The sequence below is a fragment of the Mustela nivalis genome, assembly GCF_964662115.1.
Source record: "Mustela nivalis genome assembly, chromosome: 5".
Lineage (NCBI taxonomy): Eukaryota > Metazoa > Chordata > Mammalia > Carnivora > Mustelidae > Mustela > Mustela nivalis.
The window spans coordinates 135,432,137-135,459,939 of NC_139024.1; the positions used below are offsets into that span (position 1 = coordinate 135,432,137).

At 45.8% G+C, this 27,803-nt stretch overlaps 1 long non-coding RNA gene across 1 annotated transcript; it reads left to right on the forward strand.

Moving 5' to 3' along the window:
* Positions 1-193: 193 nt before the first annotated feature.
* LOC309864936 lies at positions 194-27,516 on the forward strand. Its single transcript, XR_014311853.1, has 3 exons — positions 194-322; positions 11,036-11,160; positions 23,664-27,516. It is a non-coding gene; the product is annotated as an uncharacterized lncRNA (long non-coding RNA).
* Positions 27,517-27,803: the final 287 nt, after the last annotated feature.

Consider the following 27,803-nt stretch of genomic DNA (forward strand, 5'->3'; position numbering starts at 1 on the left):
AGGAAAATACAGATCCGCAGGCCATGACTGTTACCCATCGCCCTCCCTAGAGACAGCTCTGAGCCCTTTGAGCTCTCCAGGAATCGTTCACCTAGCCAAGGGGATAATGTCAGCATTCACCTTTAGTCAGTGAACAAAACAGAACTCTAGACAATGAGGGCTTCTTATAAATTTGCCTGATTCCCTTTTCTTTCAGGTCCAGAATTATTCTACTGCTGAAAAGACTCTGGAGTACAAAATTCTGTGTCTCCCTCTCTCATCTGCATTGTGTGAGATGCTCAGAAAATCCCACTGCTGCAAACAGAACTAACCAGAAGCACAGGTAAAGTACCTCAATCCTTCACTTTTCTTTCAAGGCCTTAGGGATTCACCATCTCAAGCTGGAGCCAGAGGTTTTTTGAGTCATCAAGGGAGCCAAGCGTACCTCTCGAGAACCTGGGGGAACCTTTCTGCAGGGAAGTTCCAAAAGGAGAATCTAAATTCCATTACTAGTGAATCTATTTTTTTGTTTTTGCTCTCCCCACACGCCACCGCCACCTAATTCATTTAAAAATGCCTTTGCATCAGATAAGACTTTTACATATAAAATAGATATTTTCAAACAAGCGGGCCTGAGTGTGTACATGAGAATCTCTCTCTTCTTCAACAGAGGACAATAGTCTTATGAAAAAGATGCAGGTATCATTCAAACCTTTCTTGGCCCTCTTCTGGAAATTGCATTTGGGGTCTATGGCACAACCTTTTGAATATTTTTTTCTTGGAAACTTTTTTTAAACTTTCTTGACTTTAAGAAAAAGTAGCTAAAAGTCCATTGAAACCCAGTTTAGCGATTAAACTGAGAAATATCATTTCAGGCTAAAAATGGTCTGTGAGTATAAAATAAGGAGGAAGCATGTCTTTTGTTGTCCTTAAGATGGCTCTGACCATAATGATTTTCTTTCTTCTGAGGCACACAAAAGCTTCTCGGGAGAGGACCCTGCAACCCTGTGGCAAGGCAATTCGAGATCGGGCTCTGGCTAGCTGCTAAAGAACTTTCTTTCTTCTCTGGCCCCACTTTAAAATACTACCCCTTTTTGATCTTCCCCGAGTGTTTCTCCTTCATCATTTAATGAGACTGACCAGTGTCTGACCCTCATGAGAAATGGGTGAAGAATTTAAGTCCTTCTTTGCCCATGTGTCCTCCCCATAAAGGTATGTTTGATGTTTGCCTTTCCTCGGATGGGCCTTGCGTTCCAACTGCAGTAAGATGAAAGGATAGAGTACAAAGTCCTGCTCCTGTGGGCGCTCACGCTCTCTCTCTCTCTCTCTCTCTCTCTCCTCTCCTCTTTTTATTGTTCTCCTTTCAAAGGAGTAAACATGGGATAGGTTCACATTCCCACCTAATTAAATCTCAGGGTGTGAAAGCTTGCCGAGGGTGAGTCGACAAGTTTCAACAGCAACGTCCCTTTCCCCTGAGTCTGAGAGGGATCTTGGGTCCCATCGGGGTAACATGCTGACCAGCTCCTTAGGCCATTTCGGGAAAAGAATTCTGGTGGTTCCTCTTCTTCTTCTTCTAGCTACCACGGTTTCTGGACTCCATCAGGAGCCCCTCATTTTCTCCAACACTGATTCCTCACGCCCTTCTGGAAGTATCTACACTGGAGTTCGGCTTCACTGTTTGAAGGTCTCTGTTGCTAAGAGATGCTGTTTTGCTGTAAACCCAAGTGTGAACTCACACTAATGACGGCCTTCATGCCGCTGCTTTGCAAATAGCCACTTGTGCTCATGCCCCGCGCAAGGAGGATATTCTTTTCATTTGTTTCAAGAGCTTCTTGAAGGTGGCCACCCATGGTGGCTGGTCAAAAGAGAAAAGGGGAAAAAGCAGCTCCTTCAGGGGTGGGACTGTTACTGGTTTGCTAGTGCACCACAGCTGGTTTTCTTCCAAGACAACAACAACAAAAATAACTTCTCCCATTCTCAGGCGGGAAATAGAGTGCTTGAATGATAACAAATAGCGAAGCTAAAGGGGATCTCTTGGCACCTACCTGAAAGCCTCCTCTTCTGTGAGAGGAAACTGAAGCCCCAGAGAAATTGAATCCTTTGACCTAAATCAAAGAGTTTATCAGAAGTCAGCCTGGGACTCGGGCTCAGGTCTTCTGATTCCCAGGAACACCTCCTTGATGCTGCCTCCGTGGAAATGGAATTTGTGTAGACTACCTTAAGATCAATAACAAAACCGCTGAAATACTATCAGTAGAGCATTTTCCCCTGTAGCAGAAAGGATGCCCATGGTTCTCCTACTTCATCTCTCTGTAAACAAATAGCTTCCATGTATTAATATAGGCTCTCTCTGAGTTCATCCCGGAGATCTCAAGCTCTCTGAAGACCCAAGTGTGTATCCTTCCCGTTCTGTGTCTAGTAGGGGCTCAGTGAATAGTGAGTGGAGGGAAAGCACAAGGAAAAACCAGCTAACCCACAAAGGACCGCACGGACTCCCCCATTAGTGCCAATGAATTTAGTTAACCGGCCACAAATGGATGCAAATTCCACCACCATCGTTTACCTCCATTATTTTGATGAAGTTGGTTTCTTTTCCAAACATCAGTGCAATACATAAAGTAAATCAAAATCCAAAATAAAATGTTACTCGTTCAAAGTTCTACTTCAGCTCCAGATTTGTAATGATAGAAGTCCCAGAGAGAAAGGCCATCCTTCTGAAAAGTTTACCCTTGTTCATGAATTCCGCCCTGCTTGAAATTTCTGCCCTTTTAAAAAATTTCTGTCTTTTTCAATCAACCTCTGACCTCACTCTGATTCTAGGAAGAGCTGACTTATGTCCCCAGGGAATCATTTCACAAATATCTGAGAGCTCACAGACAAGGCCACCGACCGCCCAGGCTCCGATGACTCAGCGTACATTTCAAGTCTCACAAGTTGGGGGATTTTGTGGGGGGCTTGTCAGAGCGACACAAGGCCTCAGTGGAGAAAGAAGCTCCTCTTTCTTTCTGGCAACATAATTAAACTACTAGACTGACACAAAGTGAAAGAGCTTTGCAAAGCTGAAAACAGGACAAATGCTCATTATTATATTAGTACTATTATTCTATTAACTCTTCACAGCTCCAATGCCTGAATGTTGGGGGAAATGAGTACTTCTGGAAGCTGGTGTTTTTTCCCCCGAAGGCCTTAGGGGTCACTCACTGAGTGGGTGGGCATTGGACTTTTCTTTGAGGCAAATGAGCACAACCTGGGGGAGTTAAACCTCAGGATCTGGGCTTCTGACCTCACTGGAGGCTTAGGCTGACGGCTCCTCCCAACCCTTGATACCTTTGGACATTAAGTGTCTTTTTATGCTTAAACCATGTGGTAGTTAGATGATGCTTATAAATGGAATAAAAGATTTCCACTGCTTTTCTGACTGCTACCAAGGACCTTTTTGTGTATCTTTTTTTTTTTGGTAAAGATTTTATTTATTTACTTGACAGAGATCACAAGAGGCAGGCAGAGAAAGAGAGGGGGGAAGCAGCCTCCCCGCCGAGCAGAGAGCCCGATGCAGGGCTTGATCCTAGGACCCCGGGACCATGACCCAAGCCGAAGGCAGAGGCTTTAACCCACTGAGCCACCCAGGTGCCCCCCCTTTTGTGTATCTTAAGGGAAAATAAAGCCACTTGATAAAATACTGTTTGGATCAGGCAACTGAGGAGAGGACTCACTTCTTGTCAGGCCCATGTCCCTCCTTTGTGATTGCTTCCAACTCTAAGTGTTGGTTCTAGTGCTGACTTCCTGTCTTCTAGACGTGTGGGTGGAAACTGTGGGATTAATTCAAGTTTAAAACACTTTATTAGGGGCGTCTGTGTGGCTCTGCCTATTGAGTGTCAGACACTTGGTTTCTGCTCAGGTCATGATCTCAGTCTCTATGCTCAGCCGGGTGTCTGCTTGAGGTTCTCTCCCTCTGCCCCTCCTCCTCTCATCCACTCATTCTCTCTCTCTCAAATAAATTAATCTTTAAAAAACAAAACAAAGGGGCACTTGGGTGGCCCAGTCCTTAAGCGTGTGCTTTCAGCTCAGGTCATGATCTGGGGTCCTGGGATCAAGCCCCGAGTTAAGCTCCCTGCTCAGTGGGGAGACTGCTTCTCCCTCTTCCACTCTCAATGTTCCCTCTCTCGATGTATCTTTCTCTGTCAAATAAATAAATAAAAATCTTTAAAAAAAATAAATAAAATAAAAATTAAAACAAAAACCACTTTATTAGCCAGTGATGGTAAAAGTTTTTAAGGAGTTCTTGATTTTCAGTGGATTGTGGGATTGTTTCTGTAGCAAGAGAAATAAGGTTGCTGTCAAAGGCATCATATGGTGGGGATGTCTACAGACACATTTTTATTTACATGATGCTGTGGAAAACTCTAGAACAATGTTAAGTAAGGGTATCCTGCACTGCCTTTTAGACTTCACCTGGAGTTGGTAGATACTGAAATTATAAGCTGAAATTATGTACATTTATCTGCGGAGAAGATTCACATTTTTAATCAGGCCTCAGATGGGGCCTGACTTCGGGAGAAATTAAGAATTCCTGTGTGTAAACCTGGCGATTCATAGACCTGTACCCCTGGGGATAAAAATATATGTTTATAAAAAATAAAAAATTAAAAAAAAAAAAAGGAATTCCTGAAGTAGAGACATTTTTTACACCAGTTTCCTAAGGTGTGCCCCCACCAAAAAAACCAACAGCAGCACTTTGCTATAAAATTTTAAGCATGTGCAGTTACTTAAACACTGAAAATGTAAAAGTAAATTTAATTTCTTTTAAAAGATTGAGAACCAAGAAGATAGTAAGACATGGGTTTCATGTATTAAAGTGCTCTAGAACCAGATCCTTCCATTCCCTGGATAAACAGTTTGAGCATGGACGATGGCCTTACTAGCACTTAAAAATGTGGTTCTTGTTGATTCTTATAACATTCTTTGAGTTCATGTCATGTGGCATATATTGTGATAAGGATAACTGCCCAAAGGCTAATGGGACTAATGAGGATAATGATTCCGGTTTTGAGAAAAGGAGGTGTACTGCCCGCACAGACAACTCTTGACCTAGGTAGGGGTTCAAAGAAACCTTAGAATAGGCAATCATTGAGCTACATCCAGATGAGAGTTTTAGGAGTTGGCTAGTAATTGGGGCAGTGGGCGGGAGGGAGGGGGCAGCAGTTTCATGGAGGCTGCTCAGACTTCCATTAGGAATTACCTGGGGCTTGTTCAAATGCAGATTCTGAGTCTTGAAGTCTGGTTTAGACCTGAGATCTGCATTTTCAAGAAGCGGCTAGTGATCGCTGTTGGCCATCCCCACTTTGAGTCTTGAGGGGTGGAAAAGAGGTGAACCTCCATTTAGGGACCAGCAAGTAGCTCAGGGGGGCTGCGACTCAAAGGAGTCTCAGGGTGACTTTGCTCCAGATGCCTGGAAAACACACAGAAATGTCCAGAGAATAATATAAGCTTATACCATCCAGTCTTTGCAAATGTGGACATAACCACTTTATGTTTTTTAGAGGTAACTTTGCAATACTTTTCCCAACGTCCTTCGTCCTGCTCTTTGTCCTGCCCTCAGCAGCCCCCTCTTCTGATCCTGGTCTCTCTTTTCCATCTATGCTTTAATGTTTTTGTGTGTATATGTAAATAACCAATGTTTAGTGGTGTTTGTATTTTAGGTAAATAACACTTCATATGGTTTTTCTGCAACTTACATTTTAACTCAAGTCTAGGTTTTTCAAATTTGTCCTGGTTGATACTTGGAGATCTAGTATGTTTCTTTTGAACTGCTATTTTAGTGTTATTTCTATAAATTTATTACAGTTCATTCATTCATTTCCCTATTGGTTGCTTGGGTTGGTATGAATTAATCATTCATTTTTGTTTAAGATTTTATTTATTTATTTGACAGAGACAGAGAGAGAGAGCAGCAGACTCCCTGCTGAGCTGGGAGCCTGATATAGGACTGGATCTCAGGACCCCAGGATCATGACCTGAGCTGAAGGCAGATGCTTTAACCAACTGAGCTACCCAGGCACTCCCCAACAGATCATTCTTAAAAACAATGATTTAGGAGCGCCTGGGTGGCTCGGTGAGTTAAGCCTCTGCTTAATCCCAGGGTCCTGGGACTCTCTACTCAGCAGGGAGCCTGCTTCTTCCTCCTCTCTCTCTCTCTCTCTGCCTGACTCTCTGCCTATTTGTGATCTCTGTCTATCAAATAAATAAATAAAATCTTTAAAAAAAACAAACAAAAAGAAACACAATGATTTAGAGAAGTTTTTATGTATACTGGATACTAATCCTCTATCACTTACATGCATTGTGAATATCTTCTCTCAGTCTGTGGCTCATTTTGTTGTTGGTATTGGTTTTAACTTCACTTATGGTGCCTTTTGTTAGGTAGAAGTGTTTAATTTTGATGTAGTCCAAATTGTCAATCTTCTTCTATTGTTGTTGGGTTTTTTTAGATATTATTTAAGAAATCATAAAGTAGTGCTAACTCAGGATTTTGCAAACGATAGGGATCAGTTGAGAAGAATCAATACAGCATTTTGGGTAAACTTGGCTGCAGTTTTTCCTAATTGTTCTCTGAATTATTAGTACAATGATGTCTCTTTACCATAGTTACTGCCCAGGTATGGTTTGCTCGAAAAGGTTGGTAAGTTCTTCTCCATAGAAATAAAGGCAAGTCTTAATGCGGTCCATTTTACTTCTTAATCTTCTTTAGGTTTTTAAGTGTGTCACTCACTTCCAGGGTCTTTGGCTGGTACTCAGTGGTAGGTGGGAGAATCCTCTAACCCCCCTCAGAATCTTCAGCTCCAGCCCTGCACACGATGAAGGCCCCTGCCCGAGGGGCCTCTTCTTATCCTATTCTCCCTGGGTCCCACTCTTATTTCTCCTTGTCCTAACAGGTTGAGGGGTGGCAACAGCTTCTCTCTGCTGCCAGCTCTGGGTGCCGCAGCACCCCTATGTCCTTTCAACAATTCTCCATTTTTCTGACACCAACTGGAAGTCCCATAATTCAGCTCAATCTTGATATTGATCACCCGGAGTGAGCGCAGACTAAGGCACTCAGCCCCACAAGACTGCCCCCACTTCAGATGCCAGCTGCAAATCCTAGGCTTCCAGGTGATCCATACTTCTGTCCAACTTGGCTATAAATTCTAAGGTTCCCACAATGCACCCTCAGGTTTGATAACTTACTAGAATGACTCACAAAACTCTGGAAAGCACTATGCTTACAATTGAAGTTTTGTTATAAAGCATATAACTCAGAGGGAGTTTGAAATGGCCAAATGGAAGAGATGTGGAGGGCAAGGTCTTTAGAAGTCCTCAATGCAAGCACTTCCATTCCCGTGGAGGTGAGGTGTACCCTCCTCCCAACACATCTCTATGTTCACCAACTAGGACGCTCCCCTGAGCATTGTTGTTCAGAGGTTTTGTGGAGGTTTCATTACTTTGACATGATTGATTGGCCGTTGATGGCCAATGATGGTTGAACTTAACCTCCAGGTTCTCTCCTCTCCTAGGAGGTCAGAGAACGGGGCTGAAAGTTCTAGCTCTCTGGTCACATGGTGATTCCTCTGCGGACCAACACCATCCTAAAGTTGTCTAGGTACCCACCAATTAGCAACTATGCTAATACATCATTACTGTAAACTCAGGTATGGTCAAAAGGGGCTCATTATGAATAACAAAAGACACTCTCATCATCAGGAAATGCCAAGAATTTTAGATCTGTGCCAGGAATTGGGGACAAAGACCAAATACATTTTTTTGTTATACCGCAACCCTCCATTTCCCATTAATCTGACCCACACTTTTTGATGAATCATCTGGGTGGACTTTGTTTCCCACCGATATACCTGCAACTTCCTGCAGACACAGCGGTCATCTTTGTACCTCCATGTGTACGTACCATCACTGCATCATTTGTAATGCCACATCACAGTGTCCTGAGTGTCTTCTTGTGCTCTGCTCTAAATTGTCTACACCTTGAGGCAGAAACAAGTCCTAGTCATCCCCATATTCCTGCCATTCTAGCCCAGCATTTGTCTTATCATGGTTGTCAATCATTCTTTTAATGGATTAGTGAATTGTTCCATTTCTCATTCTGGGCATCCATTCATTCAGCATCTCACATGTGAGAGACCGCCCCAAGTGCTGGGTACACAAATTCACTGCTAGCTAGGTCCTGATACTACAGTGGATTTGGACTTCATCTTGGAGTAGACAGAAGGACTGGGCGGCTTGGTCTACATTTCTACCACATCTTGGACATGCCTCAAAGGAGCACGGGTCTCTCTCATAGGCACTGAGACGACCTGTGTCAGTGACGACTCCTCCATGGCTCTCTGGCTGGGGACAGTCTTTGCTACTCTACCTTTATATTCCAAGGAGCTCATTGGCCTCTCTTCTAATACCTGAGGAGCAATGGTTTATTTGATTCTGAAATAGTTTCTCCTCTTGAAGAGAACAGAAATTCTGCAGATTATTCTCTCTGCCTCAATGGAAAGAGGGCAGACATTAGGATCTCCCACCCGCCTGGTTCAAATCCTGCCTCTCCACTTGCTTGGGCAAAGTCCCTAATTCACTTTGTACTTGCCTCAGTTTCTGTATCTATAAAGTGGGGGAAAATAAGAATCCTCACGCCCTAGAATTAATTTGAGGATTAAATGAACACGTAGAGCATGTTGTCAATACCTAATAAGCATCGTTTGCAATTTGCATTCCTCCTTTATAATCATCTTTTCTGGGGAGAAATAAAATATATCCCCATGTGCACAAAGGAATGCTGAAGAGACACACGAACAACTACTAAATAAGAGGTAGGAGAATGTCTTTTTAATGTACAAATTTTTAAATCCATGTTTTCACTTGTTCTGAGTTTTAACCATATGTATCTATTTTAAAAACTCTTTTCTGTTATATCTGACAGATTTCAAAATCTTTCCTCTGGGTGTGAGTATCTGAAGCTGAAAACACACACACACACACACACACACACACACACAGACTTACACTCCTCCACCTTTATCCTGCCCGACTACTTATGTGTCACGATAAACATTTCCAGTGGCTTGTCTTGCAACTTCTCTGCTCATCGGGGCTGAGCTAGAAAACGAGCCCTGGAATTAATGGCTGGGGCAGAGCACATCCCATTGGCAACGTCCTATTTATGTGAACTTGTACTTCTATCAATGATGGCAATGAAAAACAAAATCAAAGCAGGGCCTGGATTTAAAATGATTTGAATACATTATAGAACATTAATTCCATAGAGGCTTTCAAACCAGACTGATCAGGCATTTGGAAATCATTTATCTTAAGTGGATCTCTGAAATGTACCAGGACATTAAAAATGACAGTGAATTATGTTTACTTCATGTTTTACATTAAAAAATAGGAAATATCCCAATTCCTGTTCAGGATAAGGGCATCTTTTAAAATCCCATAATTAGCTCTGCGAGCATCCAAAATAATATCTAATTCCAGGCTTTTGAATAGCCACCTCTTTTTAAAAACCCAGCTAATGTATGCGTTTGCAGACACAAAGACCAGAATAAATCAGACAGTGCCACTGTGGTACCCTTAGGTCATGGGATAACGGAGAAAGAAATGAGAAAAGGAAGCCATGATTGGCATCTCAAGCTCTGGAAGCTTGATACTCCCCTCCCCCACCATTTATTTGTTGAGTCATCTATCCCAAGTTCAACACTGATGATGTGGGAGACTATGTACCAGGCTGTGGGAGCACAGATTAGGAAGGGCTGCTGGCTTCAAGGAGTTTATTGTCTAATGAGAAAGACAAAATAGAATTATGTAATTATAATACTACACTGGAAATCCTAAATGACAGAATGGCAAAAGTACTCTTAGAGCATACAGAAGTGAGATGCGTGTCAACATAGGTAAATCTACTTTTAACTATTTATTGGTTTAATTATCTTAAGTGTTTGTCTTGTCTGAGATGACATGTGGCAGTCTTCTGTTATGTTTGCTTTGTAATGCAAGATATGATGCTTGAGGCATGAAACCTAGCACTACTTCTTTGTAGTGCCTTGTACGTGTGTGCGGGAATTCACTCATCACTCACTTAATATAAGGCTCCGTGCTCGTTTCTGGGAATACAAAGGATTCAAGGATGTCAGTTTGTGGTTTCATCATTAAACGGTGCTCAGTACCTTCTAATACCATGGTTTCATGTCCTTGGACAGCAAATCCCCATACTGGAGAGTGTTAGTAGGGTTACTGAGAACCTAGGAAATGAAAAACACAAGAACCCAGTGACTGACAGCCAAGCCTTGGGTACTCTGGGTAAGTGTGGCTTCTCCCCCTATGCCCCAGGCGGGCCCTGCCACCCCATCAGGCCGAGCAGAGACTGAACACTTTGGAGACTCCTTTGCAACACAGTATTTTCTAACCTCGGTCTCTATTCTAAAACAAAGTACCCCCCAAAAAATACCAAAAAAGAGGATGCTACCCTTCCTGCATTTAGCAGGCTTAGAGGTCAGTATGAAGGGTGTCCCCCAGGAGTGAGGCTGGAGATGGGCTTTGGTTGTTTGTTAGACCACGTATGGAGGCCTGGGAGGTCATGACCAGGAATTCTTTAAGTGTGCAGGACACTGAAGTGCCTTCTACCACTTTCCCCAAGTCTGGGGAAAGGTCCTGCTTTCCCCTCGACAACAAAACTGAGACTTATTGTGGTTAAATGGCTTCTTGAGGAGGTAGGGCCAGGATGAGAGCCGAAGTTGACTTGATCCAAGTCCAGTGCTCATTCCATCAGGTCCCCTAAACAGATAGATGCTATATGGACGGAACTGTGGAACTAGTTTCCTATGCTGATGCCCTAACCCTAGTGTGGTTGTATTTGGAGACGGGGCATTTAGGAAGGTAATTAAGGTTCAATGGGCTCATGAGAGTAGGACCCTAATCGGACAGAACTGGTTTAAGAGGAAGAGGAAGAAGATGTTTCTTCCATAAGAGGAAGAGACACCAGATCGATCTCTCTCTCTCTCTCTCTCTCTCTCCACAGGTGTGCAGAGAAAAGGCCATATGAGGGTGTAGCAAGAAGGTGACTGTCTACAAGTCAGGAAGAGAGCTCTTGCCAGGAGCCGAATTTGCCAGAACCTTGATCTTGGACTTCCAGCCTCCAGAACTGTGAGAAAATAACTTTTCTAATGCTTAAGCCACATGGTCTATGGCATTTTATTTGGCAGTCAGAGCGGACTAATGCAGATTTTTGTACCACAAATGGGTGTGCTACTGTGATAAACCCCCCAAAATGTGGAAGTGGCCTTGGAACTGAGTGTTGGGGAGGGGCTGGAAGAATTTCAAGGTGCATCCCAGCAAAGAGGCCTAGGTTGTCGTGGCATGACTGTTGGTAGAAACATGGATGTTAAAGTGAACCTGGTGAGGTGTCAGGAAGAGAGGAGAAAAGAGAAGGGAAGAGAAGAGCTGGAAAGAAGGCGTCTGTCATCTTGGAGGATATGTGTATCACCGTGGGCACAATGTTGGTAGAAATATGGGCAGGGATGAGGAATGTGTGACTGGAAACCGGAGGAAAGAATATTCTTCCTCGAGTGGTAAAGAACTTGGCTGAGCTGTGTTCTCTTGTTCTGTGGAAGGTGAAACTCGCAAGCCGTAAAACTGGGTATTTCACAGAGGAGATTCCTAAGCAAAATGTTGAAGAAGTAATTTGGTTCGCTTACAGGAAAGCATGAGTGGAGGGAGAAATTGGAAGTCAGGGCTCGAACAGATATACAACTCTGGTCCCGGTAGTGCTATCCATAGTATCCCATAGTATCCCAGGAGTGGAAGCAACTCAGATGTCGATTAAGGGATGAGTGGACAAAGGAAATGTGGTCTCTACATACCGTGGAATATGATTCAGCCCTATAAAGAAAGGACATTCTGTTATGTGCTGCAATGTGGGATAGATCTTGAAGACATCGTTCTAAGCAAACTACGCCAGACACAAACAGACTAGTACTGGATAGTTCCCCTCATACGAGGTTCCCAAAGTAATCAAATTCGTAGAGACAGAAAGTAGAAGGAGGTTGCCAGGGACTGGGGGGGCGAGGGGAGAGTTAGTGATTAACGGGTAGAGAGGTTCATGTTGGGAAGATGATAAGGTTCTGGCCATGCATGGGGAAGGGGTGATAGTTATACAACACTGTGAATGTCCTTGATGCCACTGAACTGTATGCTTGAACAATGATTAAAATGGCAAATTTTATGTCCTATCTATTTTAACACAATTTTTCAAAAGAATAAAAAAAATTTTAGAAAATAACTCTTCAGCTCATTTTCACATCACGAGAATTTGTCCTAAACGTCTGACCTAGCAGTCACGACTTTTTACCTCTCTTACCAAAAGCCTCTGTTTTCTCCGTCCTTTGGACCAGATCCTGCCATTCTCACCTTGAAGTTGTCCTTTTGTTCCCATCCCCAGCCCGCTACCCCAGGTCAGCCTGTCACCTCCTAATGGCTGCCCTGCTCCTCTCTGATCAGTGTCCCTCTGGCCTCTGCTTGCTCCTATTCTGCCTCCTCACTGGTCTCTCTGAATCACTCGCCTTGCTTCGTTCATCAAGGCTTTGCACATCAACATCCACTGGGACCAGCCGACCAATTGTCCCGGCACATACGCACATGCCGTTCCGGGCAGGCCGGCCTCCTGGAGGTGCCCTGAGACAGCTTGACTTTCCTGCCTCTGAGCCTTTGTGCCCATGTCATCCTCACACCCCATGATTCCCCCCTTTCGATGCTTCCCCTGCTCCAGTCCCAACCCCACCTCCTCCCCCTGCCGCGGTTCCCAGTCATGTCCCCATCCTCCAGCTGTTCTTACCTTCCACACCTACGCTGCACAGTGAAGCACCTAGCTTCCTCATCATTACCCAGCCTCCCCAGGTAAGGGGGAAAATTTTTCTGGTCGGGACCCCCAGAAAAATGCTTTTCTGCTTTCTTTTGACCTAGCAGGGTCCTGAACTCCTGATTGATATTCCATAGCTACTAGTTGATTGACATGAATAGATGTTAACTTACGAGCTGACTTGAGCGAACGCCAGGTTACTAATCAGTTTCCAAAATATCAGCAGAGCTATTTTGAATTTATTTAGGATGCACAGTCCTGGCCCGAGGGTGCCTGCCTGTGGCAAAAGTGCGCTGGGTCCTCATTTGGAAAAAGACAGCTTTCAGGGTCACTTGAGGGCAAGGCTGGGAGCATCAGGGCAGAACTGCGTGGGAAGCAGTTGAAATGGAAGACAGAGGAGCTGTCAACAAGGACACTTCAGTCATCTTCTAAAGAAGCACCACCGTATGGAAAGGCAGCTTGGATTCTGGACTCTCAGATCTCAGTGGTAGACAGTAAACGAGGTGGCCAGGCTGTGGGAATCTAGACTGTCTTCAGGGGAAAAGGGAAGGTCAAGCTCAAAGATGACTCACCATCCCTGCCTCTCAAAGCAGCCAGCTCCCACCCTTTCCATTCTGTCTCCTGCTAAAGCTGCATCCATCTGCGTAAATGAAATCATCTGAAAAGTTACAGGATAGGGCATGCCTCTGGAGAGGGAGAACTTGAGTTTGGGGTCCTCAGTGACCTGAGGCTCATTCATCAAATACTTCTTGAGCTCCTCTGTGCGCTGGGGGCTCAAATAGAGCAGGGACCTTGCAGACACCCGCCCTCCTGTCTTGTTGCCATGTGCTAGACATTGTGCTGGGTACTGGAGACTCTCTGATCCAGATAACATGGCCTGACAAGAAGGGACTTATGGTCACAGGAAGAGACAGTCGTCAGTAGGCGGTTAACGACAGAGCGTGGGATGTGCGTTCTAAATAATACAGTGTTCAGGACTCAGTGCTCAAATGTTGCACACTTGGACAAAGAGGCTCATGGGGGTACATTTTCTTTGTTTCAAATTCTACATGATTTTTCTAAGTCATTCTCCTTGGAAATGCCATTTTTTAATTTCTCCAGATCTCAGCTTCTTGCCTCTGCTGCCAAACTAATAGGACTACATAGGCTAATATTTGATGATTTTCAAGAACCTGGTCTTGGGACTGTTCTACTGGGTCATGGTCCCTAGAGAACCGGTGGCAGAAGGTCCACTTCCATCCAGACATCCTCGTTCTGTTAAAGCACCAACAACGGAAAGAGTATTTCCTGTCCTTTGAGAATTACAGGTGCTTATAGGTTGGGAGCTAGTTTTCGCCTTGAGCACAACTAAGTGCATTCTTAGAAAATGAGTAAATGTCTCTGTTCCAAATAAGGGAACTGACAAGATAGCCTATGTCTCAGCCCCCTATACTTCAGGCAAGGATGATCTCATGAAGCACTAAAATGACCTCATTCTATTATTGGAAGAACTTCTCTGTCCACAGATATTTTCTAACTGTTGAAATTAGTGGCTGAAATTCTCACAATTAGGGTCACTTACTGAACCAGTGCACCTGTTAAAATGTAAATATATGACCTGTGGAAAGGATGCCATGGAAAGCAATGGTAGAAATACCTGGAGGACTTTTTAAAAAAATCCCAAGCCCATCCCAGACAAATCTGGATCTCTGGGAGGTGGACCACAAGGACTTTGTCCAAGCTCCCAAGGTGGGTGCAATGTGCTGTGAAGGTCGAGGACTGCTGCCCTGAGTTCACAGAACACAGGAACTGTTGAGAATTGGACAGTCTTACTCATGCATCAGCAAGTCCTCTTCAAAAGGAGAATGTGATCCTAGGAGAGGTCCTATTCCCTTCACATTCATTGTGTGGTTCATAGACCACCACCATCAGCATCTGCATCATCTTGCCATTGGCTTTAAAAATACAGAATCCCGGGCACTTGGTTGGCTCAATCTGTTGAACATCTTTCTTCAGCTCAGGTTATGGTCCCAGGGTCCTGGGATCAAGCCCTATGTCGGGCTCTCTGCTTAGTGGGGAGTCTGCTTCTCCCTCTGCCTCTGCCTCTCCCCCTGCTCATGCTCTCTCTTTCTTTAATGAACAAATAAAATCTTTTTAAAAAATAAATAAAAATAAATTTAAAAAATACAGAATCCTAGGGGCCACCCAAGATTGACTAAATCAGAATCAGTATTTAACAAGGTCATCAGATGACTCTTGGGCATATTGCACTTTGAAAGGAACTGTACAAGATAATGTCTTTCAAAGATTTAGTTATCTATTTAAGAAAGAGAGAGAGAGAGAACATGTGCGTGTGAGAGGGGGCGGGGTGGGGGAGCAGAGGGAGAGGTAGACGGAGAGAAGGAAACTCTCTGCCGAGTATAGACCCTGTCCTGGGGCTGGATCTCATGACCCTGAGATCATGACCTGAGCCAAAATTAGGAGTCAGACACTTAACTGACTGGCCCACCCAGGCTCCCCCAAAATGATGTTTTTCAAATGTCTGCTTGGGTATCCACTCACTCACTGTTACAGGCTGAATTATATTGCCCCAAATTCCTATGTCCAAATCCCAACTTCCAGCCCCTCAGAGTGTGACCTTATTTGAAGACAGGGCCTTTACAGAGGAAGTCACGTTAAATTGGGTGACTTCCTGCATCATCAGAGTGGGTGCTAATCCAATATGGCTGATGTCCTTATAAAAAGATACAGAGAAATACATGCAGAAAGAACATTGTATGAACGTGGGGATGTCCTTCTACAAGCCCAGGAGAGAAGCCTGGAGTGGATTCTTCCCTCACAGCCCTTAGGAAGAACCATTCTTCCCAGTACCTTGATCTCTGATTTCTGATCTCCACAAATGAAGAGACAAGACATTCCTGTGAAGCCAGTTTGTGGTACTTTGTTAGAGAGCAGTCCTACAAATAAGGGATTCACTCGTGCTGTCTTCTGTCTAATTTACATAAAAACTGCCCACAAAAGGACCAGAATCTATCCATCTGCCACTGTCATTCCTTGTTCCCCAAACGCTCAGGTCAGGACCACTTCATGGACCACTAGCCAGCCTGTAGATTGGCTGCCCAGCGTCCAGAAGCCCAGCGCTAATTCCATCAGCTGTGGGTAGAGTAGTGGTGGGTCCCATGATCAGCTTTCTTAGAAGGCTGAAGGGTTTCCTAGAACGGTTGGACAGATCTCCCTTAATCAGCCTCGAGCACCCACCATGGCCAGTGCACTGTATAAATTATTCTTGTCATCATCAGATTGCTCTGTAGACCTTTGCAGAGTGGTGGAGAGGAAGTCTTGGGTAACCCAATAGATAGCTTTGGGTATATCTATCTATTGGGTACAGCTCATCTTTCTTAAGGTATCTGCTTATAGTCCAATTTCTTCAGCCAGGTATTATAAGACTCGGCCCCTCTCTGTCCCAACCTGAGGCCCAGTTTTAAGAGTTTAGCAAATGGTACCGACACTACTGCAGGTTTTGTTGAGAAGTGGGAGAAAGGTTACCCCATGGAGGCAACCTTCTTTAATATGCCTCTCAAACCTGTCTCTCTTTTTGGAAATTGCCAAAGCTCTCTTCTTAATCTTCGATGGCTCTACTTTATCTTCCTCTTGACACCCTTCTTAAAATTTTGGCTTTTTAACGTATCTCACTGCATCACACAAAAGTCAACTGAACAGCATTGTCAAGGGGCTGAGGCCCAAGACCCCAGGAGCACACTTACACTTGGACAAGCAGGGTTCATTACTAGCTGCAGTGAGGACCTCACTGTGAAGAACCTGAGGATCTCAGTGTTGAAAAGGGTCTGTTATAGGATTGGGGATTTGGTTGCATGAGAAGGAAGCCAGGATTGGCTTTAGAGATTGGTTGGAGGTTGGATGATGTCAGACTGTGGGAGCAAATCCTTGGGCACCTCAATAAATCTTTACAGAGAGGGGGGACTAAGATAACCTAAAGCTATAATTGGCAAAGTAGAAGTCACTCATTTCAGCCCATATAGGGGCCTTTGGGGGGAGTATTTTTGTGGGTGGTACAGTGACCTGGTTTTGTGTGAGCTTAGATGAAATTATGAAGTGGCCTTGCTTTGTCTCATCTTATTTTGGTTTCAGAGTGACATCTGGGGTTGCTGCCCTGTGCCAACCAAGGTTTACGTTCAGTAGAATAGCATGGCCAGGCCAGCTTCTGGGGGTCAGGGACTGCTCTTTTAAAATTGTCCCTGCAGTCAGCAGAAGTAACACCTGTGTTTTCAGCCAATCCCTTTTACCTGTTGTTTTTGCAAGTGTAGCTCTGGGCAGAGGGGAGGGGCCTGTTTATCTCACAGGTCTCTTATATCAGGTGGGGGACATAATAGGGCTTTACTGAAACATCAGGGCAGTGTATATATATATGTGTGTGTATATATGGACACGCCCATTGATTTAGTCAACATCCATTTACCGAAGGTCTCCCAGGAATGAGGGACAATCATGGGCATCAGAGCTTCTGGGAGGAACAGTCTAATCTCTAAGATGAGGTGTTTCTTAGTTTTAGGTGGGGGGTATTAGTCTGCTGGGGCTGCTGTAATAAATACCATAAGCTGGGTGGCTTAAACAACAGAAATTCAGTTCTTCATGGTCTAGAGGCTGGAAGTCCAAGATCAAGGTGTCAGCGGGGTTGGTTCCTTGTGGCCTCTCTCGGCTTGTAGATCCCACCTTCTCCCTTGGTCCTCACATAGTCTTCCATGTGTCTGGGTCCTGATCCCCTTCTTCTTTTGAGGATACCAGTTATGCTGGTTTGAAGCCCATGCTAATGACCTCATTTAACCCTTACTTCCTTTTGGGGGTTAGGGTTTCACGTGTGAATTGTGTGTGTGGGATGCAATTGAGCCCATAAGAGGGGCCAGGTAGGGGAAGGAAAGCATGCTGTAAAGTGTCTTGGATGCTACGGTGACAACATTTGGGATGCTGGGGATGGTCGGGGGGAGGGAAGGTGGGAGGGTCTCCGCATGGTGAGGGTGCAGGCCGCAGAAATCCCCTGGAGGGGTGGTGAGGGCCAGGCTTTCAAGGATGACTAATTCCCCGGGGAGGGTGGGGGAGATGCATGGGCTTGGAGTGGTGAGTTTCCTGACCACAGGCAGGGGAACAGCTGTGCAGAAGGACTTACAGGAGGTGCAGCTGGTCACCCCATGTTCTCCTGTGGAGCTTTTGGGGCAGAGATGAGGGATGTGGCCGCCCCTGGTTGAGTGGTGGAAGCTGGGATGATTGCGTCAAATAGCCGCTGAGAACTAGTTTGGTGGCCACATGTCAAGAGTTCTGCTGTTTCGTTGGACCTGCTGGGGCATTCTGGTGTGTTTGTTTGAGCCTATTTGTACCCCTGCCTCTCCACCCCTCAGCATCTCTGTGAGGCCTCGGACCAGAGCTCAGACTGCAGCTTTGTCACCTCCCAGCTGGGTAACTCTATGCCCTTACTACCTGCCTTGGCTCACTTTCTCCATCTGCAAAATGGGACAATGCCACCTGCCCCTAGGGCTGCCCTGAGGGTTTTGGGAGGCGCCTGTGCAGCCTCCAGCTCAGCTCCTTTTCCCTTCTTTTTCCTTCTGCCACAACTGAGCGGGGAGGCAGGAGACAGCCGGGGAAAGAGATGGGAAGAGCAAGTTCACACACTGTCAGCCTCTCTAACCAGTACAGGACCCAGACACCTGCTACACTGGAAAGTTAAAAAAGAAGGTGTGACGGGGTGCAGTTTATAACCTATGGTCATTCAAAGCGCTACAGAAATCGCTTTGTGTTTCTATTAACAAGAACCTTGAAACCAATTCTCCGACCATCCCATTTTATGGCTTAGGAAACTGAGGCCCAGTTATGGGTTGACTAGTCTTAGTCTGACAGCAAAGAGCTGAGAGGAGAAAGTGGGCTCACCTACAAGACCTTTGGCAGAGCAGATTTGCTTACTCTGGGCCTGACTGGGATCACCAAACAATGTGATCGCCTAAATTAAAAAATATATAATATTAGCTAATGTTTGTACATGGTTCTTACCATGTGCCGGGTTTGTTCTAAGTACTTTACCCATGTAAATGTATTCAGTTCTCTTGACAATGTTATGCAGTAGGATTGTAGCCCTAATTCCCTTTTTATAGGGGAGGACACTGAGGTACCAAAAAGTAATTGCCCGGGGCCACAGAGTGAAGGTGGAGAAAGGGTTTGGATCCGGGGCAGTCTGACTTGCCGAGTCTATGTTCTTAACCACTCTAGTTTCCTGCTTTGTAACCAATGGTTCTCGGTGATCTCTGGGTCAGCAGCAGCGGCATCACCGGGAGCTGGTTAGAAATGCCAGTGGCTGGGCTGCCCCTGACCTTGGGAGGTGGGGCTGAGCGAGCTGTGGTTTCCCAGGCCTTGGAGGTGATTCTGAAGCCTGCTTCAGTTTTGTCAGCAGCTGCCTCTCCTCCCTGTCTTCCCTCAGAGAGCCTTTGCTGGAGACGGAGAGGGAGGCTCCAGAGATCCATTAGCGAGACTCTGGAAAGTTTCCTCCAGGACACGCTTGGATCACTGCTTTTGAATTTTAATGAGTGCAAGAAATGATCTGGGCTGGGAAGGTGCCATATTGGTGTTTGGTCCACTTCTTTCTGCAGAAGTCAACTTGGGGCGTATTTATATTTTTCCTTCTTTCTCCTTGCCTAAGTACCTACCACAGAGTGGACCATTGGTAATCAATAAGCTTTTATGGTGCCCCTAAATTACTTGTTTTCCACGCAAAGCTAACCTGAAAGCAATACATCACTGACGGAGAAAGCCTTTTGGGATGGAAATTGTGTCTGTGAGAGAGAAAAGGACTCTGGTGTGACTCAAAACTGGACTGCCTTAATGCCCAGTTTCTTGACATTTCCTTCCTTCCTTCCTTTTTGCTTTCTGTCCTTCTTCTTCTTCTTCCTCTTCCTCCTCCTCAACTTCTCCTCCTCCTCCTCCTGGTAAAAGCTACATTCCAATTCCATTATTGCTATTTAAAAAGTGACTTAAATAGAATACTTGGAACTAATTTGAGACCATTAGCCTTAGAGTAGAGATAAATGCTTGACTGAGAGGGGAAAAGAAACCAGGATTGAAAAGAAGAAACAGTGTACGAGTTGGCTTAGACAGGATCTGACTTTTTTTTTTTTTTTGGAAAGAGGAGAAGGCATGCTTTGAGAGCTACACAGGAAAGAAAATCTGTCTTGTGGAATGACCATTGCAGATTAGTGAGATCTGGGGTCTATTGGGAAAACTGACACCAAAAATGTGCAAATTTGAGAAACCCATTTGGGGGCTTTGGGGAGAGGCTGATTTCCGACAAAACTGAAGAAACTGTTTCTGGATCATGAGAGATGGACGCCCCAGCAGCAAGTGTTCAGATAGTCCACTGAGAGGCACAGGGGGAGATAAGGAATGACCAGGGAAGCGGGATCAATCTGTAGGGTCTGATTCCGCTGAGAGGGAGACCTGCACACGTGTGCAGTCTGGAGGCCCAGGAAATGTACTTTCTTACACCCTTTTTTTATTCTGTCTGTCCTGAACATCTTCATCACTCCTTCAAGATCATTTGATGTTAGCTGTCCCCTCTTGACAAAGAGAAAGCTGACCTGTGCAGTATTTAAGCAAATTCCGCTACTCTGTATTAGTGGCTGGGAATAGGGGTCCCACGGATTGGAAATCTTCATTTGCTTGATTTAAAATGCTCTCATCAATCTAACCAGCTTGGAATGTAACGTCTTTCCAACCTGGGGGTCTCCCTGGCCCTCCTTCAATAAATATAGCATATTAAAAAAAAAAAAGAAAAGAAATTGCTGTTTGAAATCAAATCGGTCTGTTTTTGACGGAGTTTGGATTCTCTTAAAGGACGTGTTAGTAAACAAGAGTAAACACGGAATGTTGTGCTATTAATGAAAAAAGCTCCCCTGTACTTCGGCCAAGGATCTTGATTTGGATTTGCCCAGAAGAGCTCAGAGCTGATCTGGGCATCAGGGCTGGGAGAGCTGGAGAGATTGACAAAATAGAATAGGAAGAGGAGGAATGATGGAAATGGGGGTGAGGGTGGGGAGAAGGGAGCTGAGCTGTCCTGGGGATCTGGTGCGGCTCCGGGGGCAGCCTGGGGAGGATGCGGCTGGTCCGCACTGCCTGGTCTTGGAGGAGCTGAAAGAACATGTGGAAAGGGGGAACACTGACTTTATTCTGATGAGAACTTCCTCCCTCTCCTCACGTCTCCAGGAAACGCGTTGGGGACACAGAGTCTGTGCATGTGCTGTTTCTTTGGTGGGGATCCAGGAAGGGCTGGGTCCACACGGGGCCCAGTGGGAGCTGCCTGTGGGGTGGGATACACCACAGACTGAGTTCACCTGAGGAGTGTGTGGGCTCAGGGCCAGAGGAAACCAGGAGAAACCCCGGCAATGGCACTGAACTTGGATAAATTCTAGGTTAGGGATTCAGGCCCCTGTGATCTAGGTGTTAAGGGTGATGGTGACATCAGCTGTCATGGGATACAAATGAATGAGAAATGTCACCACCAGCAGCAACATGCCCCATATACCAGGTCTATGAGCAACGTTGGCTGACGACCCGTTTCCAGTGTGGGTCGTGTCATTATAATGCTACCCAGATGTGATCTGACATGGAAGGGCACTGCTCTTCTGTGGGTATAGGTGATTCAATTATGGGAAAATGTTGAATTCCAAGGAACCTCGGGGAGATAGAACTCCCTGTGTGGCCCCTGCAGGTAAGCCCCTGAGCTCACTTGGCCTTGGTTTTCTTAATGGAAAAATGGGTCTAATACTAACATGTGAGCCTGCTGACCTCTAAGAATTATTAGAACAATACAAATTTGAATGCATTTTTGAGCCAGGAGAGGAAGATTCTTATGTAACCTTGAAATGTTGCTTTTCCTATTTCTTTCTTTTTTCTGGGCCCATACCAGAGCAACAAAATAAAAGCACCACCCAAACCAAAACCCAGTCAAACACAGACACAACAACAAAAACTAGGGACAAGCTCTTATGAGAAGAGCCAACCCCTCTCTGAGAAGAGAGGACAGGTGTTTTTCAGCCCTGCTGGCTCTGCCCATCTCAGGCTTTCAGGGTTTGGACTGATCGGAAGAGCCTGGTGGGGAATGAGGGCTTCTGAGGAGGGGCTGGGAGACGCTGTGTGTCAGGGAGGGGTGCGCTTCCTGTTCACATCAGGTCAGGGGAGGGTCACTTTTGGAGTACCGGTGTGAACACAAATCCCAGTGTCTGAGGAAGCCCAGGGCAGAGCTGGTGGGAGCTGCCTGGAGGGCAGAGGGTAGAGACCCAGCCTCTGCAGCAGTAGGACTAGGGGAATGAGGAGAATGGATGGTGGAGAGAGTGGCCAGTGCCATCTGTTCCCATGGGACCATACACCCAGAGACCTGCCACGGGAAGAGTCAGAGCCGAAACAGGGTCTACCTCTGAGAGTGGCAGCTGAGAGGTTGCTGGCCATGGCCAAGCAGGGAGACACAGCCTGCACTTGGCCACGGCGGGCACTGGGAGGGTCTTAGGAGGAGGGGTCTCTAAGGGACCCATGAGGCCACCTGTGGGAGAAAGAGCCACCTGCAGAGGCCACCAATGTGACATTGGCACCTGTCCTGAGCCATTTTCCTGCATCTCCTCTCTTCTCTCTGCCCACTCTGGTGGTCAGAGGTGGCATGGAGAGGCGTGGTAAGGGGAGCTTTGAGGCAAAGAAATGGCTGGCAACCCTGTGGCTCCCTTGCTCACTGTGTGTCTCTGAGCCTGGCCCCTCTGAAGTTGGAAATTGGAAAAAGACTAAAACTGACCTTAAAAGGCTTCATTTAGAGCCAAGGGAACTTTTTGTACCAGAAGACCATTTATTAAAATCACAAAGGTTAAGGTGTTCATCTGAGATAGACGGTATAGGCATAAAAAAGAAATTTGACCTAAGGGTGATTTGGAAAGAAAAAGAAGGAGGAGGAGAAGAAGGAGGAGGAGGGGGAGGGGAGGCATAAGAGTGGGAGGAGGGGGAAGAAGCTGTAGCCCTTTCAGTGCACTTTTCCTAGGAGGCAGCATGTAGTGGGGGCAGGGAAGGGCACAAGAGCACGTGGCCACGGCAGAGGGCCCTGCTCCATACTTCATTAGCCTAAAGCAAATTTGAGCTTGGTTCAAATAACCCGTTGATAACTATTCCAGTGTTCCAGGAGTCCCATAAAACCTTATGTCCACAAGGGACCACGGCATACTCTCTAGGTAAAAGTCTCTAAAAAATTTTAAATCATGCTTATGCATTAGTTAAAAAGCTAATCAGGCATATCAAATATATTCACATAAGATTGTACAAATATTTAATCACAAAACATTATAACACACCAGGTTTAATTGCAGACAGGAGAAAACGTTAAGAGAAAGGATTTGATGCAAGTAATTAAATGCTTAGAAAGACCTGGAAGAATAGGCTCTAAGATCCAAGAAATGGTTCCTAGGAAAAAGCTATAGGAAGGATCTGGCAAGGGAGCTTCGACCTCTGTCTCAGTCAAGCAGTTTTGGGATCAGGAAGACTCCCCTGGATCTCTTGGCTCCAGGTTAGACAGCTGGAACTTTTCTGAGGGCCTAAGCGGCAGAGAGCAACACTGAGTCCCCAGTATGGCACCGTTCCTTGGAGGAGATGAGCCAACCCCCTGGGGCAGAGTGATGGTGTTGGCACTCTTCCATCATGGAGGGGGTAGAGATCCGTCCTCAGGGGAACAGACAGTGTATTCAGGACACAGTTATGCCTTACTGAGATGTGCTCTTTCTGACAGGCTGCCCCCATGGACTCTGGAAAGGCTCATTCACTGTCGTGGTATTCCGCACAGCATTGCTTCTGATCAAGGAAATCACTTCACAGCCAAGGAAATGTGGTAATGGTCTCCTGCCATGAAATTAACCATACATTCCATCACCTGGAAGCAGCTGGCTAGCTGAAATGAAAGGGTGAACAGCTTCATGAAGACTCAGTTGGAATGCCAGTTGGGACACAACACACAAAAGAATGGGATTCTGTCTTAAGGGGTGTCTCTCCTTTGCTAAGATATATGAATCTGGGAATCAAGCAATGGAAGTAGAGGTGCTCCTCTCTCCATTGTCACTAGTAACCCAGTCACAGAAAGTTTGCTTCTTGTCCCAGCATCTCTGAGCTCTGCTGCGTTGGAGATGTTCCCACCATTGGACACAACGATGGTTTCACTGAGTTGTATGATTGAGACTGCCACTGGGCTATTTGGGGCTTATTATGCCACTAACCACTGGGCAGAAGAAGAGATCACTCTGTTGGCTGGAGGGATCAATCCCAATAACCGAGGGGAGATTGAGTTGCTGCTGCCCAACAGGGCAGTGAGGATGACATCTGGAACCCAGGGGATTCCTTGGGTGACTCTAAATATTTCCATGCCGCATAGTGGAGGTTTATAGAAAACTACAGACCTCTCCCTCACATCCCCCACAAAAAAAGAAGAGAAACACTCATTAGGATTCAGACCACTTTGCCAATGAAGTCTCAAATTGTCATGTAAATGACCTGTGGCAGTTCCGGCTGAGGGCAAGGGAAACACAGAATGGCGGGTGGAAGAAGGAAGCCCGAGGTATCACTTACAGCCTTGTGACCGGTGACATAAAGGAGAGCGGAAAGTAGCTCTGCCTCTTTTCTCTTTGCTTAGATGCATATATCTTTCTGTGTGTGTTCTTCTCTCTTCTCCTTTCGTTATGACTTCATGTACAAATTCACTCTCATTTAGCCTTTAGGTGACACACTATTCGGTGACACTATGACTGAATCAGAGGAGGGTACTGAACACATCCAGGGATGGGTACCATGGCTACTCACCTCCTCATGGGGGGAAGGGCTGAGTACAATAGTTCAAATGTGCGCCAAAGAATGCATCTAGAGGCCAATAGCTGGAGGGTAGACTGTTATCAAGGATCAGTGTAGTACTTCGTATCACCAAATCTTCCCTTCTTTGAGCTGCTTGGTGATTCTGGAGCCGGATCTGTGTCCAACAGTGCACGGCGGCTCAAGGCACTTGCAGGTCAGCAAATTCCCTCTGGCACCCTGTTCACGAGGCTTTGCAGTGGAGGACGTCCATTGAGACACGTGAACAGCTTTCTGGGGCTACTGTAGGGAACAGGTTCTGCTGGTGAGGCACCACGGCAACATGTATGCTATTGACCTAGCCGTAGCCAAGACTTCCCTCGCAGGGTGCGGATCCCAGCCCGCCTGGGGGTGTACTTGCTTTCTCAGGTGCTCTGGTTCAGCCCTAGAGCTATTTCTCCTTCTCCTATTTCTCTCTGTGCTTCTTGTACTTTTAAAAAGTTCTCTCTACATCTCACTAGCCACTCCCTCATTAGTCTTATCCCTCCGTTATGGCTTAATAATTCTATTTTATGAAAGTTTGCTTGTTTCAAATAACTGTGGTTTCTCTCTCCTGATTGGACCCAGAGGGATAACACAGCAAGAGGAAGGGGCTTTTCTCCCTCGATCCATGGTCTTTTCCTCCTGGACCTACACCCTGGCTCCCCTTGGGAAGCTTCCCCACCAGCAGCACATGGCAAAGCACATTCTTTCCAGGATGTTTCGTTGGTGGCCCAGGGGACTTCCCAGCCCGTCTTGCTGACACCCTGAGGGTGCTTCCCAGCAAGACACATTCTAGCCATTTTTGCTGGGACCGGGGCAAGCTGTGTCCTGCTCCAGCCTGTGGCCCTTGGGGAGCTCTTGACCTCCCAGCAGGCCTCCGCTGACCCTTGCAATGATGTCCAGATCTCAGCCATGGTGAGAGGAGGGCAAGCCTGTCCAACCATGTTGCTTCCTTGGATGAGCTCCCTCCGCCAAAGAAGCAGTGGTTGCCCCCTACACTGGCTGCTTCTGTGTTCTTCAGCATTTTTTCTACCCTTCTTAGGAGTGAGTCCTGTGTTACTTAATAATTCTACAAATTAAACTTTCTCTGTATCCCATAAGTCCTGTGGCTTCTGTCTGAAGGATTCTGTGTGATACATTTACTATGAAATATTGTATCAGGCAGGGTTGTGTTGTAGATAACCAAACGTCTAAACAGATTTAATATGGAGAATCGGGTGTTTATGAAGAGTGGGAAGAATACAGCCTAGACTGGAACATGGCCAAGGCCCCCACGACCACACTGCAGACAGAGCTTGGCAGGGGAGCTGCTACCTTTGCCACTCAGGGCATTGTGGGGTCAGGAAGCACAAACACAAGATTGTTGGCTCCGGCAGTAGAAAATCTGAGCAGCAGGAAGTTGTGTTCTGAACTTGTAGCTTCAGAACTACATTGCACCTGGGCGACCCGGCAAATCCACATCCCACCTACTCCCGAATTAACCTTTCAACTCCAGGTCTCCTGTGAGTGCAGCTGATTTGCAGATGCTTTGCAATACAGTGTATTAATAGAAAATTGGAGGTAGGGCGAGGCCAACAGATCAGGAAATGATTGCCGCTGAAAGGATAGCTTATTTCTCACAGATCCCAAGAGAAGTGCATACCACGCAGGACCACATGGGAAGCATCGGGGTCGCCCAGGAGGCAGAGGGAGAGAGGGGAAATGTGGATAACAGTCTTTCCTGTCATTTCTTCAGGAAAGAGTAGATGAGGTGGAGTAAGAAGGCTTCAGATTGGCTAGTTTGGAAATTTTCTGCAAGCTCTGGGTCATGGGAGCTGTCTCTGGTTGTCCATCTGGCTGGGGTGAAAAGGGCAGGTGGACAGTGACTGGAATGTGACAGCCCACAGAGGAGGTGGGTGGTTGGGGTGTGGGCTCCAATTGGTTGGTTTATATCTGGAAAGTGCCCCCCACCAGGAAGACTCCTCCTGGCGTGTGTGGGGAAGGTGAGGGAGGCACTACAAGGGAAGCAGGAGGCCGAGACAAGTGGGCTCAAGCAGATCACTGGGTTGTCCAGGCTATGGTTCCATCAGTCTGTGCCTGTAGGACAGATGTGCAAGAGCCAAGTTTACGGAAGTGAGAAACATGGCCGATACACGAAGCTCAAACACCTGAGGTGGCTTAGCCACGAGGGATCTGGGCAGTGTTTTGTAACTTTCCAGGCTTTGTGGTCAGGAAGACAAACCAGAAGAAGGTCGGAACTGATGCTGAGCAAGCAAGCCTCCCAGCAAACACAGGCACATTGCACACTCCATAAATATGCACAGAAAGAGAAATGAAAAGTTGAGAGTAAAATTTTAGACACTCTGATGATTTCTCCCTCCACCACATGGTTCTCTTGCAGACCTCACTAAGGAGACATTAAAACAATAATAAAAAAGCCACACAACAATGCACTGAGGCAGGACAACCTCACATGCTGCAAAGGGCCTCCACAGGCTTTAAATCGTTTGAATCCAAACACAACTTTGTGAAGTGGCCCAACCAGGTATTAGCCCCATGTCAGGAAACTGAGGCCCAGAGAGGGTAAGTTGCTCACCCACCATTACATGGTAAGTAGTAGCATGCCTGAAGCTTGAGTTCTGATGATTTCTTGGCCATGCACCATGGAGTTTCATGAATGTTCTAGAAGAAAGCTGTGATCTTGTATCTGGGTTGTAATAATTATGTATATCTTTGGTTTTCTTTTAGCTTAAGGCCAAAAGCCAAGTAAATGTTTAGGAAGAAAACTTCTTTTGAACTTTAGATAACACATTATCTAATGCTGCAGCGCCATAAAGTTTAATAGACTTAAATCCCATAGCTAACATCATCCTTAATGGGGGAAAACCTGAAAGCTTTTCCCCTAAGGTCAGAAACAAGGCAAGAATGTCCACTCTCACCACGTGTATTCAGCATAGAACTGCAAGTCCTAGCCACAGCAATCAGAAAACAAAAAGAAATAAAATGCATCCAAATTAGTAAGGAAGAAGGAAAACTTTCTCTATTTGCAGATGACATGGTACTCTATATAGAA